The sequence below is a fragment of the Anolis sagrei genome, chromosome 1 (genome assembly GCF_037176765.1).
Source record: "Anolis sagrei isolate rAnoSag1 chromosome 1, rAnoSag1.mat, whole genome shotgun sequence".
NCBI classification, from domain to species: Eukaryota; Metazoa; Chordata; class Lepidosauria; order Squamata; family Dactyloidae; genus Anolis; species Anolis sagrei.
Window position 1 is genome coordinate 295,207,099 of NC_090021.1, and position 23,460 is coordinate 295,230,558.

General features: G+C 40.0%; 1 protein-coding gene across 5 annotated transcripts in view; it reads right to left on the bottom strand.

The window, feature by feature from the left end:
• STXBP6 (syntaxin binding protein 6) overlaps positions 1-23,223 on the bottom strand; it is a 96,133-nt gene extending 72,910 nt beyond the window's left edge. The window contains exon 1 of one of the 5 annotated variants that reach the window (XM_060759783.2): positions 23,057-23,223. The gene's annotated coding sequence lies outside the window, so the exon portion shown is untranslated. Of the gene's footprint in view, positions 1-15,233; positions 15,324-20,617; positions 20,847-22,282; positions 22,373-23,056 lie in introns of those variants that run through there. The other 4 variants (XM_060759809.2, XM_060759790.2, XM_060759796.2 and 1 more) reach the window with 4 other exon arrangements.
• Positions 23,224-23,460: the final 237 nt, after the last annotated feature.

The window sequence follows — 23,460 nt, forward strand, 5'->3', positions numbered from 1 at the left end:
AACGTAATCAAAGCCCTCCTGACAAAGAGCCATCCAGCCATAGATATAGATAGGTAGATAGACAGACAGATAGATATGATTCACACAGAGAGATATATAGTATCATAGGGCAAACCAGACACTCTCCACATCATCACTGACAAAGAAACAGCAAGAAATATTGTTTACCCACAAGCATAAAGAAGTTACCTACATCAGAAACCAACACTTTCTCGTTACTTTATTTTCCAGATCACCAGACTGGGCCACAGCAACGTGTGGCAGGGGGCAGCTAGTTATTTATAAAAAACAAAACCCAACCTGCAACTGTATATCAGTTAGAATCTCTCTCTGTGCTCCTAACAATGTTCATGTATTCAGCAATATTCTTCAAAATATTTGCTCAGGTACTACAGTTTTTCATCACATTCTACTTGATGTACAGAATGTTATTTCTGTTTTTAGGGAAGGTATTTTCAACAGTATGCTATATTTTTCTCAAGCATTCCCATGGTTTAAACAAGCATGAAGAAATAATGACGATATTTTCCTTGACATTTGCTGGTCATACCAAGCTGGTTCCCATTTACCCCTCACTTTGAAGATATAATTGCATCAACATATTGCATTAATGTTTACATGCCACTTCCTTCTAGTGTACTTCCTTACAAAGACATAGGACAAAGTCAATCCAACAACCAACCTAGATGTGGAAATATGCATTTCAAAATACATCCTTGTTAGATTGCACAATTTACAAATGCAAACATATGAGAAAGGGAAGGTATGCAAAAGCAGACAGGAAATCTTAAGAGCCAATATTGTCATTAATAATCCAGATAATGCAGGGCTGGAAACATGCCCCATCTTTAATCTAAACATCTTTATAAGGAATGATCAGTTTCCATAATGTGGTGCTGCATTTCCAATGATTCACACTATTTCACACTGCACCACTTAAGTTACATGTGTGTGATAATGTGTGGGGTGGAGACAGGAGCCTCAAATTGGAGCACCAATTTTTATGAACCAAATTTTGTACACTATCAGATTTTTTCACCAAATGCTGCATTGTTCTCCAGCTTTTAACAGGAATTCTTCTGCTCAGAGCATTACACAATCTGGAAAAAATGTAAAGCAATGTTGCAATTTGCTGCAGGCAGAAAGAGATATGGTTTCAGAATGTTATTTTGTCCACTCTTTCTCAGCATAGCGCACATACTCTTCCCTATCCTAATCACAAATTCTAAGATACTATTAGGCTATCAGCAAGACAATTTATCCTCCCATTGGGCTCTCTCCCACTCAAATCTCACCTCATTCCTTAGCTTTGGAGTCAATTGACCATTCTCAGTTCTCAAGCTATTTTGCTATTGTTATTTCAAATTTATAAATAAGTCTACCTTCGCATATCTGGGGAGACCTGTCAAGCATACAGAAAATACTAATATGTGGATATTCTTCCTTTACATCAAAAGCAGCGATCACGGACTGAGCCCAGTATTGGAATAAATGATTTAAGGAAAAGAAAGGTCATAGCACAGAAAGAAAAGCCAAATGAGAGAGGTTGCTGAAGAAAAGAGTATCTCCCAGCCATTGGAAATAATGAGTAGGAGAACATATTAGGAAGCATTCAAATATTTAAGAGGCTAATGGGCACAGTGCAATTGTTTATCCCATCTAGTGCATTATATTTTACACAATTAAGATTAATCCTTCTAGCGTAAAAGATTCTCAGTTGTAGAATTAGTCATGGAGAAGCATTTATGTGGCATTGTTCTGCAGGAATCTACGAAAACTTCAGAACTCTAGAATTATAGCTGGCTTCCTCCCAATCATGAAACCAAGGCAGAATGCTAATGTCTGGATTTTTAGAAATGGCAGGAAGCCAAATATATAAGAGAAATGGAATTAAAAGAATGGAACATGTAAGTGCCTTTACTTACTGTTAAGAGGGGTTTTCCTCTCAAGGATACCCACTGGACAAAGGGGAAAAGTAGTCCATCAATTTCTTCTGCTATAAAGAAGGAAGGAAACTACCAATGGATAAGAGTGTTGCGATGTCACAGACCTGACATCGCAACACTGTTTTGTGTTTTAACTATTATGGTAACAAGGTAAAGAGTGTCTGAGAAGGGGGTGGGGATAAGCGAAATAAATATTAATGAGAGGTTATTAATGGAAGGTTTGAAGGGACTTAACTAGAGCTAATGAATGACAGTTGGATTAGAGCAGGGGTTTTCAACCTTATAAAGCCACTGAGCCTTTTTTGAAGGAAAAGTTTCTCGTGGAGCCCCAAGAAACATTTGGACAGAGGGGCCACATTGTATTTTAAAAATTGACAGATGGGCCGGGCCAATGGCAGATGGATAGAGAATGTTTGTGTGAACTAATTCAAAAAATATTAACAAATTTGGATACACATTGCACATATCTTGTTTCTAGTGCAAAAAAGATAGAAAGAACAATATAATATTTAAAAAGAAGAACAATTTTAACCAACATAAACTTAAAACAGTATTTCAGTAGAAGACCCCAGGGGTGATCCAGTCTTTGCAAGAAGGAGGAGGAGGAGGAGGAGGAGGGGGAAGGGGGAGGGGGAGAGAAGGGCAACACCTCAGGGCCCACCCAGTCCAACCTGTTTCTGCCATGCAGGAAAAGCACAGTCAAAGCAGTGGCAGGAAGACCCTGCAGGGGGCAGCAGAGCTCCACAGGCTGCACTGCCGGCAGTGTTGGAGAGGCCCCACAGGCCGCAGTGGGGTTCCGCAGACTGTGCCACTGGCATTTGAGAGGCCCCACAGACCATGCAGGTGGCAGCGTTGGAGAGACCCCATAAGACACAGCAGAGCTCTGCAGGCCACGCCAGCGGTGGTGTTACAGAGTCCCTACAGACTGTGCAGGTAGAATTGGGGCTCCACAGGCTATGTGCTTCCTAGGCAGGGATAGTGGTGCCCCCACAGGGCAGTTTGAGAATCGCTGGATTAGAGAACTGTGGTGTGGTGAACTGAGTGAATGAGTGAGATTAGGGCTGAAAAGGTTAGTCAATTTTAGTAATAAGTTGTGTTTAAGAGTTGTGTCTGCTGGAGAGAGAAATTTCATAATATACCATGCAAGAACACTGAGGGCATCTAGTAGGTCCTCACAGTCAATGACCACAGTATTGTGACAGGGTGAGGTCCTTACATTGTTGACAGAGATTGGAATAAGTGAAAGTTCAAGGTCTTGTTGGTAGCAGTATGGTCTTCGCATATAGTAGCAGCAGAGATTTAAGCAAAACGTTTCATCTGGTGGGAAAAGTGGAAGAATAAGGGCCAGATGCCTCATAGATGTCATCCCACAAAATCCAGTCAAATAGATCTTTTAAAGAAGAGGTAGGGAAGGAACCATGACACTACCATTCTCTATCTTGTAAACAAAAGAGACAGCTTATCCTAGTGACCTACATCAGTAAGATCCAGCCACTGTGCCTAGCATCTTGTTTACATGATTAGTCATAATGTTGCATCACATAACAAGGCACAAACACATTTTTTCATTCAGCTTATTATAATGAGGTAACAAACATGATTTCATGCAGACAGAATGCATCCAGCTATTTCATAATTCATACAAAGGCTATAGTTGAACAACTCAATACATCAGTAGCAGGAAGTAGGTAATGATTTGTACAAAAAAGTGGGTGAAGACTAAAGGTGGATAACATTCATGTGGATCCACACATACTTGTTGACCACAACTAAGCTCTATAAACCAATGGTCTACCTGTGAAACAATATAGGTTTTGTGTTTGCTCTGAGCAAAATTGAGATTTGTATTTATTAAATAATGTTTAGTCTAAAAAATATATCCAAAAGGATAATTTTGCTTAGTTTTACTAACATTTTGACATTTTGGTGGGCACAGATTTGGTCACCACTGCATTACTGAAGTGATAAAAAAAAACAGATTTAATTTCCAATAATAATAGTAGCAGCAGCAGTTATGATGATGATTTTTTATTTTGTTCTCTGCTGCTCCACACAGTTTGAGGTGGGGTACAACATGGTAGATGACATGTATTGAGCACATATACATAAACACATATATGGAGTTTTAGATTCATGAGCAAATTTCATAACAACAACAACCCCAAAGGGACACGGAGTGGCTTACATGGGGACAAGCCTGATCAACATGGTTAAAATATAGCACATATAATATATATAAATAACAACATAAAACAGAATAAAACAACAACATTATAATTTCATATTCTAATATTCACCAGTTTGTGAATCTGAAAGCAGATTTAGCAAGATATTTTTTTAGGATAAGAGGCACTTTTTACAAAACATAGCATACATAAGAGCAACTGCTATACCTGGGAAACTATCCAGCTGGTTTCCAGTTCTGTAAGGGTTTTGTGTGTGTGTGAAACTCTGTATGCATTAGCTGCTGTGAAGACTGAAAGGTGAAATTAAAGAATCCCTGGGGCCAGAGAAGGCAAAGACTGAGTAGACAAAGCTAGATTTAATTACCTTTCTGTTTTGTAGCTCAATTGCTTTAAAAATGAATCCACTAACAATCTCATACACACATTAAAAAGTTCTTAAAGAAGCACAATTATATTATTTCAATCCTTTTTTTTTTTTTTTGGTAATGTTCTTTTGCTTGCACATTTTTTTCTGACAAAAGGCAGTTCCTGAGTTACAAACATTTAACTTACAAACAACTCACAGTTAAGAACAAAGATGAGACAACAGAAAGTGAGATAAATCTACCAGTAGGAAATTCACTCCTGGAAGTATTATCATGGGGAAAAGGTTTAACCAATCCCTGTTTCCACAAGAAGCCAAAGTTTCCAAAATCCAATTCTTACATGTCATCTAAATGCAAGTTTGTGGTTTGCCGTTTTCCATATCATGGCAAAGCCTCTAATCACACTGTGCCCTTGATTTCCTGGCTTCTACAGGAGAAAGAAGTCCGAATTCTTCATTTGAATGGCATTCCGTACAAAGTACTTCTAATCAGCTTAGCTAATTGTACTAGGAGTACGAGTCAAGCAGGAATTAATGGGTATAGACAACTCAGCAACTAAAAAGCATGACTCTCCTTAATTCTACATCTAAACAAAGCAACAAATAATCCTTAACATTGGAAGCAAAGTAAGCCTGTGTGTTTCTTATCTGAATTCTCACAGGATCCCTTTGTCTTGGAAATTAGCCTCCAATATAAAGAAAGGCAGATTTATTTTAAGTCTTAAAATTGAGAAATTAATTTAAGACATCACACAACCATTCGTTATAATCACACAAACTGAAATTTGACTTTAACTGAGGTTAATTATTGAGCAAATGATCCTTAAGGAAAAAGGAACATTTTATTACAGTATGTCATTTATTTCATTCAGCATCAATGTATCTTCTGGCTATGCACAACCCGCATATCTAAAGTGTGAGGGAGGAAAGCTAGTCAGCAACTTATTAGTCAACTTCTTCTGCAGAAAAGGTACGTTATAGCTGGTAGATGCAAGAAATAATTCAACTTCCTCTTGACGACTTAGTACCAATTTCCATAAGGCATGATTTGCTTATCTCAACAATAAAATAGCATATTTCTTTGATCTCTACAAGGCAAACATCTTATGTCAACTTCTACAGTTTCCCATGTACTAGCTGGATGGGCTGGGTCCTTGTTAACAATGAAGCTGTAATTGCCCTGAAGGGATGAGGGCAACTGTACAAAGGAAGATTAAATTCTTCTAGCTGTCTGTTGGCTCAGTATTATTATTATTACTATTATTATTTATTATTTATTTGCTTCATTTTTATACCGCATTTTTCAGCCCTTAACAGGCGACTCAATGCGGTTTACAGTGCAATTAAAACACAACAATGCAACAACAGGATCGACGACGTCGATCCACAACAATTAACAATCAGACAGGACAAATCAACAAACAACATATATAACGCCTCAGTTGAAATCAGATCCGTTCTCATAGTCGCTGTGCCGTTCCTATGTTCCATTTACCGTCTTCCTTGATTAGTTGCATTGTTTAGCCAAACGCTTGTTCGTAAAGCCAGGTCTTGACCATTCTCCGAAACGTCAGCAACGAAGGTGTCTGTCTGATGTCTGCCGGCAAGGCATTCCATAGCCGAGGGGCCACCACTGAGAAGGCCCTGTCTCTCGTCCCCGCCAAGCGCGCCTGTGACGCAGGTGGGATCGAGAGCAGGGCCTCCCCAGACGATCTTAATGTTCTAGTCGGTTCATAGGTGGAGATGCGTTCGGAGAGGTATTATGTTTTTCTCTCCACAAGGAGACTCAAAGGAGCTTACAGTAAAACATTTCAATATAATTTAAAATCTAGAAATATACAAACATTTAAACAGAATTAAATATCATTGGTATTTAAAAATCAATACTAAAAATCACAGCACTCCCTGGCTTGATTTTTAAAAGGTTATTCTTTAAAAGCCTTTCTGGGCAGCCACTAAGAAGGCTCCCTCTCTCCTTCTCTCATTACCACTGAGCTTGAAATGGAGGTGGGACCGAGAGAAGGGCCTCTTCTGATCTACGGGCCTAGGCAGGTTCGTACAAAGAGTTGCGGTCAGCCAAAGAGCCCGGACCTGAGCCGTCGAGGGCTTCAAAGGTCATAACCAGCACTTTGAATTGTGCCGAAAACAAACTGCAGGACATGTACCTGAATTGCCATAGTATATCACAATGTAAACTTTAATCTTAAGCAGATTTAATTGGAAATGAATCTTACTATGTTCAACACACTTTCTCTTGTATTGTCAAAGGCTTCATGGCCGGAATCACTGGGTTGTTGTAGGTTTTTCGGGCTGTATGGCCATCTTCTAGAAGCATTCTCTCCTAGCGTTTCACCTGCATTTATGACATGCATCCTCAGTAGTTGTGAGGTCCTGACCTCACAACCTCTGAGGATGCCTGCCATAGATGCAGGCAAAATGTCAGGAGAGAATGCTTCTAGAACATGGCCACACAGCCCTAAAAACCTATAATTACCCTTTCTCTTGTTATGATGTTCTATTTATATTGCAAATTTTATAAAACCTCTAGGGATAGTAACAACATAATTGAAACAATAAAATGAATTGTTGACTAAAACCTGAAAAAATCAGCAAAGATAAACGAATAAGCAATTTTGGTCATGTCCATTCACTACTCATAAATCTGTGGAGAAACACATGATAGCTTGCCATCAAAATTGGAGTCAGGCATACTTCTTAGGGAGAATATTTGAAATATTTGAATATTTGAAAACGGGGTGACATCACTGAATCAGTCATTCCAGACCACATACACTCTTTCCAAGAAGCATGTATGCTATTATATGTTCAGTGTAGACTTTTTAAATACAGTTCAGGGGAGTTCAATCTACATTATACAGATCTATAATGATCATGTAATGTATTACAAACAGTATTATTTGGCAGTATAGATCCAGCCTGTGTTAGTATGTTGTAAAAAGGACAGTAATATCCACACACACTCATGCTGAAGTAAATCAGCTTCTGTCAAAAGAGCTGTTGGATTCCATCACCTCCAATTTCCATTTTATGCTTTCTTTTCCTGGTCAGTCAGTGGCAGATCACCTTCCGTGCATGTCAGAGGCCCTTTTTATAATCCAGATTATCAAAGCAGACAATCCAGATTATCTGCTTTGAAGTGGATTACATGAGTCTACATTGCCATATAATCCAATTCAAAGCAGATAATCTGGATTTTATATGGCGGTGTAGAAGGGGCCATAGTAGGCAACGGTGTCATAACATAACCTCTGGAATCTAAGCGATCCTGTACAGAGAAGGTGGACTGCAAAAATTTAGCTGCTGTACATGTTAATGGGTACCATGTAACAAAGAATATTCTGGTATTTTAAAGAGTAGCTATTTTTTAATATGTGAAACCTGGTATATAATTTAAGTATCTTATTTGGGATTTTAGAATTTGAATGTTCATACAGAAACAACAATCACCTGTGTTGAGTTTGTTTATTTCAAATGTTTCACATACTGTCTCTTTAGTGAGAAGCTGGGAACTGCTGGACAGCCACGGTACCACAAGATGACACGCAAAAATGAACTCCAACCAAATAACTTATTATTTATATGTTCAAATAATAAGTGAAATGTAATACAAGTTTTCACACCAGACTAACATAAAAAAACACTTAAGTCCACTCCAGAAATTCTGGCCTAGATGAAATGCCTTTGTAGGGTGAAGAATTGACCCCAAACAACCCATTAACATGCAAAGTTTATTTCTGAAGATATGAAATAGTTCTAAGTCACTTCCAAGTTAGGTAACAAGTAGAGCCCAGAGCCTGAAAAGGCTTATTTTGGACTACGGGTCTCAGAATCCCAGTTAGAATTGATCAGGAGAGCATTGGTGAACTCGAAGGGCTGTGAAAGTAAATTTTCCAAGCTTTGATTCAGGTCTCTAACCTCTGAATCTATTCATGAAACATTGAACCATAATTAACTGATAAACTAAGGACCAAATCTTTACAATATTATGACTTCAATGTTTATTTCCTTTTACTAACTCTGCAGTAAGCATGAACAATAATTTAAGCCACTGATTATGCTAAGCTTTAACTCATTCTCAAGTTGTAAAGATCAGTTATATTGCTACTGTTTAGCCACTGAGCATACAAAAGGATTTAGAAAAAATGAAGGCCATTTAACTAATAGCACAGATGGCTTTCCACAGTGACCTGACCGATTAGTTTTGAGAATATACTAATCTGTCAATATAATTGAGAAAAAAAATAATATTTTATCATTATTATCTTTAGCAGAGACAAAATCATGTTCCCAAAAATGTTTTTGCAATAAGCCTAACTTTTGCACAGGGGATGACTGTATAGACAATAAATACATAAAACAAAAAAACATGTTATGAGGTGAGCTATCTGGAACAAATGAGTGCTCAGGTACCTAGTGCACTTTCTATTCCGCTTTCAAAATATTTACCTGGAAACAGTAATTCCTAATATATCCTGACCTTTGTTCATCCTAAAACTTCACTTGCAAGGAGAAGCGTGTCCAAAATCTTGGTGAATGTGTCACCTCCCTGATTGGGCTGTGGAAGAAATAGACTTGGCAATATTGCCAAATATAAAATGGCCCACACTGGGGGTGGCTCTGGTATGATGAGGCTTACATCTCAGAGACTGAATCACTAATTTACCTCCTAACTCTTCTGTCGTGATACACCTTGGAAACAGAGCTGTGAGAAATGGTAAATGATACCATACCTTGAGGAAGGCTGTGTGTGCGTGTGTGTGTGTGGGGGGGTACCCTAAAGATGCTGGAATTATTTGCACCACTGCATCACTGATAATCCTGTTTAGACCACTTACAAACCAAATATTATCTAGGTATTAGCTCCTTAAGATATATCAATGGACGTAGCGACATAAAAACAGGTCATTTGATGTGAATATATAGAAACCCCAAGCCATCGATATCTCCCAACAGAAATTCGGATCTCAAGAACACTGCATTTACTGTTCTATTTTAAGAGTTTTTCTTATAATATTTCAGAATAAGAAGCACATATGGTGATTCAATAAGGAAGATATGGCAAAAATAAATATGGCAAACTATGATAGGTGTCAGGAGACTTTGCACTTCACCTCTAAAAAAGATCATTAGGTGAGTGGAATTAAAATTCTTGGACCTTCAGCCTTCTCATGACTTAATAAACATGACCAAATCAATTACTGTATACAAATCTGTATATTCATCTCATGTATGTCAAGATTACAGATTCTAATATGACCTATGGATAACCTGAGGGTCATTTTTCAGAGAGAAGAAAGCAGTAGTATCATCTCAGGGGCCAATCACTGCTGCCACCTTCCCACCCAGGGATATAAATAATTCAAAGGTTGTGCAACAGTGGAGATGGGGGAGAGGGATTGCGGTTCTTCTAAGTTCTTCCAGGGTGATTTAAGCTCTTACCTTTCACCACTCTACACAGAGAAGACGATGGTTTCTTTCTTGATAAGAGTTAGGGTACTGTACTTGCATTGACCATGGATAAATAGACCCAGGTTTCTGGGACTGATTCCCCCCCCCCCCCACACACACACTAAAACGTCTAAACGTATACAGTATCTGCTGAGCAGCAATACACAAACACCAGAGTATCATGCTAAATGCTGTCTACGCAAGGATTTTTTCTCAGTGTATTAAAAGGAGTCAGTGGGATTCTCCTTAATTAAACATTAAAACTAAATGTCTTTTGTCATATTTATAGCTAGGCTACAGAAGAAGAAGTGATTGCATTCAAAGGCTGCTGAGGAAGCAATGATTGAATTGTATGAGGCAGTCTAAGTCAAAGAAATTAAAACTAATTAACATTCGTTGCAATCTTCAGACAACAGGAAATCACGAGTATCCATTCTGCTTGTATATAAACTATGTAAACCTACAACATAATAGAAGAGTACTCCTGATCCTGTTTAAGCAAAGGTACTACTGCTTAAATAACAGTGTAAATGGTGTTTCTTTTTTCTGTTTACTTTTCATTAACCTGTTTACTTTAAATTAACCTAAAGGTATTTATACTCAGAAGGCATTAGCTGATATTTATGTGTATTACTTATATATCAACTTTTCCCAAACAATATGAATGCAGTAGTTATTCTAAGCATGAGCACATAGAAAGCTACTGAAATTCATTATTTTGTAAAAGGATAGCAGTTTCCAGGGAGCAGCTAAAATGCTAATCCACAAAGCAAGCAGGAAATAATATCAAACTTTCCCCAACCTCTGAAACTGCAATATATATGTTGTTTCATTCATCTAAAATGCGTAGAGTAATGTTTTTTAAAAATTCTTTTTCAATTTTTGAAATAGCTGTGTTTGAATATCTATAATGAATGAGGATAGGCGGGAAAGGGGCTGGATACACATTTAATATCCATTGAGTTTATCTCAAGGAGCATTTCCTCTGTCAGAAACTTGATGTGGGAAAACAAGGTAGGAGGAGGATTCTGGGTCCTATAGTTTGATTTGCATAAAACCATTACAAAAAGCAGATGAAAGGGTAGGAAAATCTTGGAAACCCAATCCAGCAGGCACAGGATGGGTAACTTAGGACCTCATCCCACAAGTGCGGGAAAGTGGGTGGAATCATCTTAATGTGACATTCCATTTCAAAAGAAACTGAGAATTTATCATCAGTTCCCACCCTACCTCAAAATGTCTGGTTTTAGCCATTTCTATGCGCAGGGAGAACAGTTGAGTTAATTTCTCCCTGACTTCACGATCCTCCCACTTCTATACACTTTAAATATGGAGTACCACGGGCAACCCATGGAACAACTCTTGTGTCGTTTGATGGGCTCTGTGGGACTCTGTCTTTGAAGTATGTGGAAATGGAGTGAACCCTGCATCTGATGAGGCCCTTACTCTTTTCAAATGCAAAAGGGGCAGACACACCAAAACATTTAGGTTTTTCTGGGATCTTTCAGATTTTAGACCTTCGGAAAAGATTCAATCCGTGTGTCCTTAAATATGTAGATATGAACATAGGCTCACATTCAACATAGCACTTAATATCATACTCCACTTTTCTTCCAGCATGTGGCTTACAATAAGTTAAAACAGAACACAGTACAAAAGTCAAAGAAACTATCAAGTAATTATATTAAAAACCTAAAATTAAAACTGTCAAAGGAATTTAAAACATAATTAAAAAGCTATAAGCATAAGCACAATACACCCCATTAAAGGTTCCTTCTCCTACAATTTGTTAAAAATAAAAGGTCTACCTAAATAAAAAGATCTTTGCTTGTTGGTAGAAAATTGGCACTTTTTTTTTTCACCCTTCAACCCCTAAAGATGGCTCCAGAGGTGCACATGAAGAATGCTATAGTTAGGAAGAAAAATTAACTAGATTCTGCTGAAGTCCAGAGTTGTGGTCCATCCAAATGTTACAGGATTCTCATAAAGGTTATGGCAACGACAACAGACATGAGGTACTCTCAAAATACACGAACAAGTACCAAGTATCAGAATGGGAAGGAAAACAGGACAAATCAAAAACAATGTTGTTTATCTTAGGGAATCCCTGCATATACCAGAACATGTTTGCAAGTTAAAATAAAGTATAAAGAATTCCCTAAAACATCAAGCAAGGACTTGTGGCCACTTATTTTCAAAACCCTTAGGCAGTTGAAGGCACCAGAATACTGAAATGAAGCTGGGGACTTTGCCAAATCCCTAGCAGTATCTTATAATTATCCTAACCATATATTGACACTAGTATACTCAAAAATATTCAATACTGTTCCATTAGCCGAGCGAAGGCCATTAGGGGGCGCTAGAGAGAGAGAAGGCTAGTACATTTTATGGGGAGTTAAAGGAGGAAAACTATTTTTCCTGTTTTCGCTGGTTATTCCCTCTCTCCCCTTCCCATATCATATCATGAACTAGGGTTGTTTCCATGATGGGGATATAGGTGTGGTGACCCCCAACCATAAAATTATTGTTTTCGTTGGTACTTCATAACTGTAATTTTGATACTGTTATGAACTGTAATGTAAATATCTTATATGCAGGATGTATTTTCATTCACTGAAACAAATTTGGCACAAATACCAAATATGCCCAAATTTGAATACTGGTGGGGTTTGGGGAGTGGGTTGATTTTGTCATTTGGGAGTTGTAATTGCTGGGATTTATAGTTAACCTACAATCAAAGGGCGCTTTTCCTCCTGCCTTGAAAACACACAAGCCTCCATCCAGCCTTGCGATCTCTCTCACACCCGCATATGTGCATCACACTGCCATGCGCCAAGCACACCTGTTCTCCCCTCCCCGCTTTGAGTCTCGGAAACCCCCCTCCCTTTGGCTGAGAGGCAAGCCAATCACAGCAGGAGAAGCGCTTTTGGTGTGAGGATTCACCATCTATTTCTAAAAAGAAAGAGAAGGACAGGTAGAGAGATCTTCAGCCTTCTCTGCCAAAGAGGTTCTTGAGACCATAAGAAAAATGTGTTTTCTGGTGGTCTTTGGTGACCCCTCTGAACCCTTGTGACCCCCAGGTTGAGAAATGCTGTACTAGAGCCCTGAAGAGTACACTTATGTTCATATTGTTGTTGACATTCAGCTTCCTTCCAGTAAAACTGTAAAGAAGCTATGTGAATAAAACATCATTTAAAAATATAAAAACCTCTTAAAACACTTCAGTTAAAGCAAGACAGCACAATTCTTTAAAATCTTTGTTTTAAACTTCAGCCTGAATAAAGGATTTTAGCCTGCTGACAGAAGGACATTTGGCCCTTCCAGAATACAGAAGAAGTCACTGAGAAGGCCCTCACTCTGGTCTCCAGTAGTTAAGACTGTTTCAATTCCAGTGGTTAAGACTTCTAGATGAATTCACAAATAACAATATCCAAACAATATGGCAGAAGACTCAAAGCAACTAAGCAGTTCCTCATAGATGATTTGAACAAGTAAAAATAAAGTAGTATACCTAGACAATGTTTTTAACCCACACATGCAATAACGTTATGAATACAGGCAACAGAGGTCCAGGCTGATTCAGGACAGAAGCTACAAGACATACAGGATATGATGTAAGTTTGCTTGTGTTGTAACTGCCACTAGGCAAAACAACACATGAAACTTGTATCATTCTCCAAGGTTAAGAAACAAAAAAAAACTACTAATGGCAAGTTACACCTCAAAGACGTTATCTATGTATGCATATTCTATGCACTGTCCTCTATGCATAACCCATGCCACCACGTTTTCTGAAAATGTCAAAAGATAAAATACAAATTCTACTACCTTTCCCTTATACTAACTAAAAGGGGAAAAAAACGTTTACTGAAAAAACACAGTATAGGCAGACCCCAAGTTACAAATAAAACAGGTTCTGTAGTTTTGTTCTTAAGTTGGATTTGTATGCAACTCGGAACTGGTATTTTTTTTTAGTGTAATTCCAGCCAGATATCTATATATATTAGCTTTGGATAGTATAGGGAAGGGTTAACACCCCTGTGTGCCATTACGCCCAGACGCTTTAAAATAAACTATGACGTGCTGCTATCTATGTCTGGGTGAAACTGCTGGGGTCTTTCTTTAGGCAGATTGAGCTTTCTTGAATAACTGAGTCCACTTCAAGACTGAAACATTAAACAGGTTATTTATTCACGAAGTCCTGGTAGACTTGGTTCCGCTTATCAATATTACAAAACAATCAATGAGTAATAAACTCCATCTATATTAATAAACTCTATCTATATTCAATTGTTCCCTATCTATGACTCAATTAAACTCAATTACTCAATAAATCTATCTATCTATCTATCTATCTATCTATAGGTCTCAATTAAACTAAATTGTTTTTACAATGGTATCTTTGGAGGTACCTGTCTGCCAACAGCACATCATGGATTCTTCCTTAAGGCTGAAGGGGCAGGGAGACCTCCAAAATGGCTGCTTCTACCCTGGAAGCAGGGGCGGGTCCAAAGAGCTACTCTTTGGCCAATCATTGCAGAGGGCCTGCTAACTGGCTTTCCTGCCTCTGGCTGCTAACCTTTTAGGCCTTTGCAGAGGCTGCAGCAGCCTAGGAGAAAGGCAAGGGGCAACCAATTTAAGCAACCCAAAAAGGAAATAAACCCAGTCTCCTGGGAGACAGAACACCCCTGTGTCATTTGTTTTGCTGTCTGAGTCCCTGTTCAGAGGATTGCACCTCACTTTCTGTCCCTGTGATGGGATTTTGAAAAAAAATGGCTTGTTGTGAAAACAAGGATTGCTGAGAATGTATTATTTATTTATTTACTGTGTTTATGCCCCGCCCTCCTCAATTTATTACTCAAAAATCAGTAATACATCAGTAATACATTCCATGCAAGGTGGCTTACATAGATAGGCAACTATTGGATGCCAAAAAAACACACATAATAAAAACAATCATTTAAATGTAATAAAACCTTCAGTTTTTAATAGAGAAAGCTTCAGTGGAGACAACTTTTCCCCATGATCACTCTTTCAGGAGTCAATTTCCCTTCAGAAAGGTAGATTACTCTCACTCCCTGTTGTCGCACCCCATTGTTAACTAGGAGTCCTTGGCAAGTCAGATGTCTATAACTTGGGGGCGGCCTTTATACTGTATTGCTAAATTTCACCCAGTGTGAAGAAACCATCCTGCACTAGAACCTTCTATTGCTCTTTTCCATGCCTCCACCAAGAGAAGAGGGGAAGAGAGGAGAAAAAGAATCATACCTTCCCAATTGTGTTGACAACATTTAACTGAGCAGGAGCCATTACATTCACATCATGAAGTATTCCTTGGTGGCCTGTCACAGAAAAATTACAGTGCAGTGCTTCAATGAAACAAAAAGAAAAATCAGAGGCTCTCAACATAGTTAGTTCCAAATCCTCCTTTGTTTTGAAATCCATATGAACTGAGGGGCAGGAAAACGAAGCTAAATAATTTTTCCTCCCAAGGTTTTCACTTGGATTAGGCTAAATTCCAGTTGTAGCAACAACTCAATTCATTCAAAAGAGGCCTTTTCCTGAGCTTTTAATGGTCCTCCTTTGAACTGCCAAATACAAGTTCCACCTCCTTCAAATACTTGCAGCTGCTTAACTATGACAAATAGCAGAAAAAAGTGCTTTCATTTTCAAGATACAACTTTATGAACAATGATTTATTTTAGAACACCATGTTTTTGACTGGGGCAGGAAGCATACTGCCTCCTCCAGCTGGTTCTCAACTATAATGGCTTCAATATCTATCTCTAGCTGTGCTGGGAACTATAGTCCAACAACATCTACAGGCCTCATAATTTCTACCCTAGATTTAGATAAAAAAGTCACAAGAAGGGAGGAGTTGTTTAGGGGTAGAAATCTATGGTCCCATCTACACTGCTATATAATGCAGTTTGAGAGTACATTAAATGGTCAGTATAGACTCCTATTGTGCAGTTTATTTGAACTGGACGGCATTATATGAGTCTACAGTGACCATGCAATACAGTCTTAAGATGCATTATTTGGCAGTATAGATAGAGCTTATCTTCCACCCCTAAGCAGCAGTGAAACGAAAGATAGTACAAATAGAAATGAAACATAGTACAAATGGAAATGAAACCTACATGTGATTTCACCGAGAAAAAGGAGAAAGTTAAAGTTTAGCCATTCTTCCTCTGGAGAAGGCAGAGAGAATGGGGACAGAAAGCATGAAAGGTTGCGTGATTTTAAAACATTTTAAAGTCTCAGTGTGGGTATGTCTATACCAGTTTCTCAAACTGTGCTCCTCCAAATGTTTTGGACTTCAGCTCCCACAATTCCTAACAGCTGGTAAGCTAGCTGGGACTTTTTGTAGCTGAACTCCAAAACACCTGGAGGAGCACAGTTTGAAAAACACTGAACTATACTATAGAATTAATCCTGTCTGACATTACCATTGGCTCAATGCTATGAAATCCTGGAATTTGTAGTTTAATGAATAATCAGTACTCTTTGTCAGAGAAGGCTGAAGGCCTTGTAAAAGTACAATTTCCAAAGTTCCATACATTAAACCATGGCAGTTAAAGTGGTGTCAAACTACATTGATTATACACAGTAGAAGCACTCTATGTCTTCCACTGATTGCTGTTAACTTCCATCAAAAATGACTAGCATGCTGGTCTTACGCTTGACTCTTCAAAAGCTGAATGTTCGGTGTTACTCATCTCATTCCTTAATCTTTTTTTTCTTATTTACTAACCCACAAAAAATCTTTGATGAAGTTTGTCTAAAAGAAGATCAGTAGAAGACATATGTGTGCCTATGGATTGTTGCCTTGCTGCAGAAAATCAGGAACTGGTGTCCCATTTTTTATTAACAGAGTCAGCAGGTGTGGTAGTTTGGCTATTGGAGTAGAAGTTTGGAAGATCAGGATTCACTTACATTGTCATATAAAACTCAAATTATCCACGTTGAATTGGATTATATGACAGTGTGGACTCATATAGTCTACTTCAAAGCAGATAATCTGGGTTAAGAAAAATCCATGACTGGTTCACAATAAATTGGAAATGACTTGAAGACACAAGTCTGGAAGACTTGAAGACTGTTCTTAAGAGTCTTAAGAAGCATTTGTGTGAGACATAGTACATGTTGATTTTGCTGCTCTGTGGGCTACAAAATCAGGATAGTAACCCACTTCCATCTCAAATGAGGGAATAAAAACAATGCCACACTGGAGTTAGAAACATTCTATATTATGATTCCCAAATCAGTCCTCCAGGTATTTTGGACTTCAGCTCCCAGAAGCCTCAGCTGCTTTGGCCAATGATCAGGAATTCTGGGAGCTGAAATTCAAAATACTTGAAATAATTGAATGTTTGCCTTTCTGTGTGTAAACTGCCTGAGTCCCCTCAGGGAGATAGGACGGTCTATAAAGAAAGTTTTATTATTATATTGAAAGACCGAAGTTTGTGAAACACTGCTCTTTGTTTTTAATGAAATTGAAAGGAGTATCTGCATATTTCAATGTTAGGCTTTAAATGTCTATGTAAAGGTAAAGATAAAGGTTTCCCCTGACATTAAGTCTAGTCCTGTCAGACTCCGGGAGATGGTACTCATCTCCATTTCTAAGCCTAAAAGCAGGCATTGTCCATAGACACCTTCAAGTTCATGAGGCCAGCATGACTGCATGGCACACCGTTCCAAATGTGAGTAGGTCAGTAGGTATCACTTCTGCGGGAAGGTAACGCCGTTACCTTCCCGCAGAAGTGATACCTACTGACCTACTCACATTTGCACATTTTAATCTAAAGAATATTGGAATAAAACAAAATGTTGTGATCAGCTTTTCTAATTAACCATTTTACTGAAACCAAGCAAATTTTAAAAAGTAAATATGATAAACACTTATTTGAATATTAGCTTGATATATCACAATTAAAACCACAATCCTTAGTAAAGTTTTTAAAAGAAGTATCATTGAACTGAGTAGGACTTCTGATACACGTGACTCATGTGTATGACAACATTCCAGTTCTTAATATACCTACTTGGTAAGGAAGCCTCATTAGTGGTATGAATATACTTTGGTGTCCTTATCGAGATACGGAGTATTACTAGAGTTTGGATATTATGTACACTTGGCCCTCCACATTTGCAGGTTTGACTTTTGCAGACTTGATTAAAATGTTTTTTTCTAGGAATTTTTAGGTCTTCTAGTCAGACTCAGTGTGGAAATTGACCACTGAGTCATGTTGGAGGACCTAGAAATTCCTAGATATGTGTTCTCACAGGTTTAAAAAGATTTAATTCAAGGGTTTTTCGCTTTCATAGGGGTCTTGTGGCCGATTATCAGTGAATATGGAAGGATGGCTACCATAGCTGAGACTTTTTTTGTGTGTGAGAAAGGCACTATATTGTTAACTTCATGAATGTCAAATTTCCTACTTTTAGGTTGTTTGTTTGTTTGTTTTTTGTCGTGTCAGGAGCTCCTGTTTTGAGAGAATTGGCCGTCTGCAAGGACGTTGCCCAGGGGACGCTTGGATGATTTTTGATGTTTTATCATCCTTGTGGGAGGCTTCTCTCATGTCCCTGCATGAGGAACTGGAGCTAATAGAGGGAGCTCATCCGCCTCTCCCCGGATTCGAACCTGCGACCTGTCGGTCTCCAGTCCTGCTGGCATAGTGCTTTAACCCACTGCGCCACCGGGGGCTCCTCATTTTTAGGTTCTTACTTTTAGGTTCTCACTAACATTTTATGTTACTTTTCAAGGGCATTTTAGAGACATTTTGAGCTCATTTTTGAAAAGTATTGCTCTATTATCAACATTAAGGCCTCTTAAAAAGATAATAAAAAACGGACATGTAATTAAGCCTTTGGCAATGTTTATTTAGAGCAAGAAGCTACTTTGGGGTTTTTGAGATGAGTTACATAATAGATTACTTTGTGAAAGTAACTTTCCAAGCTTTTAATGGTGGGAAAAGATGTTTGTTTGATAGCTTTGTAAGTGGTGGACTGTAACCTGGCCCTCTGTTTAAAAAGTTTGAGGACCCCTGATCAAGGTTTTTAAAGAGGATGGGTGTTGGGAATGTTTTGATTGTGTTTTCCTGTATGTTAGAGAGTTTTATTGGATGGCCCTTGTAGTCTCTTTCTAGACCATATAAAAATCTTGTACCAATTTTCAACCACGAGTCCCCAATATTCTGAAGAAAAGGAAAAAAAACAAAGGAAATCGAGAAGGTGAAAACACAGCATTGTACATTGTTTTTAGCTGAGAATGTCACTCCTAGTTGTTGTTTTGTGCCTCATGGTGACCCTAAGGCAAAATATCACATGGTTTTCTTGGCAAGATTTGTTCAAGAAAGGATTGCCATTGCCTTTTTCTGAGGCTGAGAGAGTGTGACTTGCCCAACATGAGTTTCCCAGCAGACTGGTGATTGAACTCCAGATTGTAGTTCAACATTCCGACCAGGGAGGCCCCTTCCACACAGCTGTATAAAAGCCACATTCAACTGGATTATATGACAGTGTGGACTCAGATAAACCTGTTCAATTCAGATACTGTGGATTATCTGCCTTGATATTCTGAGTTATAGGGCTGTGTGGAAGGGCCCTAAAACACCTAATTCCCATGCCACTTCTAGAATTGGGGACAAATACGTGTAATTATTTATCATATGCAAAATCTATTTTCCTGCCCTGTATTTCAACTTTTAAATCCAGGTGTGCACCCTTTGACCCTCCACCTTTTTTGGATTTAAATTCCCAGAATCCCTCAACAAGTATGTCCAGGAGTAAGGGAGCGCGATTCCAAAACAACCAGAGAGCCGAAGATTTTCCACTTCACTGCTCAATCTTAAACACATTTTAAAATAGAAATAGTTACACATACACGCCACCAAAATTCAGTTCTCTTCTGCGTAGTCTGCATCTGCATGTCAATTTAATGCAGTTTAACACTAGTTTAACTACCATGACTCAATACTGTGGAATCATAAAAGTTGTAGTTCGCTGAGGCACCAGCACTCTTGGGAAGAGAAAGCTAAAGACATTGAAAAACTACAACTCCCCAAGATTGCATAGCACTGAACAATAGCAGTTAAGTGGTCCCAAACTGCATTAATTCTACAGTGTAGATGCACCCTAAATCTCACAACTAAAGGTGCATCCACACTGTCAAACGAATGTAGTTTGACACCACTCTTAACTTCCATGGCTTGGTGCTGTGGAATCATGGGAGTTGTAGTTTACAAAGTCTGTAGCGCCCTAAAGCTCACAACTAAAAGTGCATCCACACTGTCAAACTAATGCAGTGTGACACTACTCTTAACTTTCATGGCTCAATGCTGTGGAATCATGGGAACTGTAGTTTTACAAGGTCTGTAGCCTTCTCTGCCAAGCAGCACTGGTGCCTAACCAAACTACAACTCCCAGGATTCAACAGCACTGAGCCATGGAAGTTAAGTATGGTATCAACCTGCATGCTACAGTGCACATGTATCCATGGAATTGTGGAAGTTGAAGCTTTACAAGGTCTTCAGCCTTCTCTGCTAGAGAGCAGTGGTGCCACACCAAACTACAAATCCCGTTATTCCATAGCACTGAGCCATTTCAGTTAAAGTAGGGTCGAACTGCATTATATTGACAGTACTAACGACCACATCTCAGAAGAAAGGCGTGTCTCTAGATGGAAGCCCGAGGGCTCAAACACAGAACAAACAGTGTCTATGTCTGTGTAAACAGTGAAGAGGTCGATAGAGAGCGCACTCTAGATCCCTTTCCTCCGACTCGGGAGCTTTCTCTTATCCCTGGCAGCGCGGTGGAGGAAAATGGAGGCGCCTCGGTGGCCACCTCTCCGTTTCGCCGCCTTCGCCTCACAGGCCACGGCCTGGGGAACCTTTCCCCTCCCTCCTTCCTTCCCTCCCTCTCAAAACAACACAGGAAGAGGCTCCAAGCGGACTTCCACCGAGGAAGACCCTGGAATCATCGAGTTGGAAGAGATACAAGGGCCATCCAGTCCAACCCTCTTCTGCCATGCAGCAAGGCACAACCAAAGCACCCCCGACAGATGGCCACACACCCTCTGCTTACAAACCTCCCGAGAAGGAGGCTCCAATACACTCCGAGGAGGTGAAGTTCTTCCTAATGTTTAGGCGGAGTCTTTCCCCCTTGCCGTTTGAATCCATTGCTCCAGAGTGCCCGAGTCTCCAAAGCAGCAGAAAACAAGCTTGGCCCCTCCCCAGTGTGCTGAGTGGAGCTCTTCCCTCACAAAGCTTCCCTCTCAAATGTTCCCTCGCAAGTGTCTCCTCAAAAATCTTTAATCACAAGTCCCCCCTCACAATTATCCAACTCACAAGTATTTCCTCACAATAATCCAACTCACAAATACTTCTTCACAAGTCTCCCCTCACAAATATTTCTTCACAAGTCTCCTCTCACAAATATTTTCTCACAAGTCCCCCCTCAAATATTTCCTCACAAGTCTCCCCTCACAAATATTTCCTCACAAGTCTCCCCTCACAAATATTTCTTCAAAATGCTCAACTCACAAATATTTCTTCACAATGCTCCCCTCACAAATATTTCCTCACAAGTCTCCCCTCACAAATATTTCCTCACAATGCTCACCTCATAAATATTTCCTCACAAGTCCCCCCTCACAAATATTTCCTCACAAGTCCCCCTTCAAATATTTCCTCACAAGTCTCCCCTCACAAATATTTCCTCACAAGTCTCCCCTCACAAATATTTCTTCACAAGTCTCCCCTCACAAATATTTCTTCACAATGCTCACCTCACAAATATTTCCTCACAAGTCTCCCCTCACAAATATTTCCTCACAAGTCTTCCCTCACAAATATTTCTTCACAAGTCTCTCCTCACCCCTCACAAATATTTCTTCACTAGTCTTCCCTCACAAATATTTCTTCACAAGTCTCCCCTCACAAATATTTCTTCACAAGTCTCACCTCACAAATATTTCCTCACAAGTCTCCCCTCACAAATATATCCTCACAAGTCTTCCCTCACAAATATTTCTTCACAAGTCTCTCCTCACCCCTCACAAATATTTCTTCACTAGTCTTCCCTCACAAATATTTCTTCACAATGCTCACCTCACAAATATTTCCTCACAAGTCTCCCCTCACAAATATTTCCTCACAAGTCTCCCCTCACAAATATATCCTCACAAGTCTTCCCTCACAAATATTTCTTCACTAGTCTCTCCTCACCCCTCACAAATATTTCTTCACTAGTCTTCCCTCACAAATACTTCCTCACAAGTCTCCAACTCACAAATATTTCTTCACAATGCTCACCTCAAAAATATTTCCTCACAAGGGTTGCTGTGAGTTTTCTCCTTCCAGAAGCATTCTCTCCTGACGTTTCGCCCACAACTATGGCAGACATCCTCAGTGGTTGTGAGATCTGTTAGAAACCAGGCAAGGGAGGTTTCTCTATCTGTGGAATGATGTCCAGGGCGGGAGAAAGAACTCTTGTCTGCTTGAGGCAAGTGTGAATGTTGCGACTGGCCAACTGGATTAGCATTGAATGGCCTTGCAGCTTCAAAGCCTAGCTGCCATTTGCAACATTCATACTTGCCTCGAGCAGATAAGAAACAATCAGTGCCAGTTAACACCTCCCAACAAAGGATTCCCTCCCCAGGCAGGAAGCAGCCAGGCTTTGAAGCTGCAAAGCCATTCAAGGTGGCCAATTGCAACATTAACAGACAAGAGTTCTTTCTTCCACCCTGGACATTATTCCACTGATATATAAACCTCACCGGCCTAGTTTCCAACAGACCTCACAACCTTTGAGGATGTGGGCGAAACGTCAGAAGAGAATGCCATGAAAGCCTTCGACAACACATTTCCTCACAAGTCTCCCCTCAGATAGATTTCCTCACAAGTCTCCCCTCTGGTGGCGCCCAGGAAAGCGAGCTCTCCCCGCCAGGTCTGGACGCGGGAAGGAGAGTCCTCTGAGGGGAGGCGAAAAGGGCTCTTCCCCCAACTTAAGCCGCGCGAGGAAAGGGTGGGAACGCACCCCCGAGCCTCCCCCCTCCCACTCCCCTCGGCCCTGCCCTCCTCGCCTACCTTCTCAGTCCTCCCCTCTGGCGAGAGAGAGAGAGCGAGCTCCAGAGCGCGGGCAAGTCCCGCTCCGACTCCCGCCTCGCAGTGAGTTCTGCGCTGGAGCGGCTCCCGCTCTGCCTTGGCTGCCAGCGCTTCGCAGCAGCAGCAGAGGTGGCGGAAGGGAGGGGGGCACCCAGCTGTGAGGCGAAGGCGGGAGAGAGGGACACCACGTGCCCGCGCGGAGCCAATGGCAGGCCCCGCCGAGCCATTCCCTCCGCGCTTCCCCCCGCCCTCGCTTCTTGCACCACGTGACATGGCCAAGCGCTGAAGTTCAGGTATGAGGACTCACCTGAGGCAGTGGAGGTGTGTCAAGGCAGCAGGAATCTTCCCTTTCTGGCACTATTCTAAGGCCTGAGATGAAGAGAAAG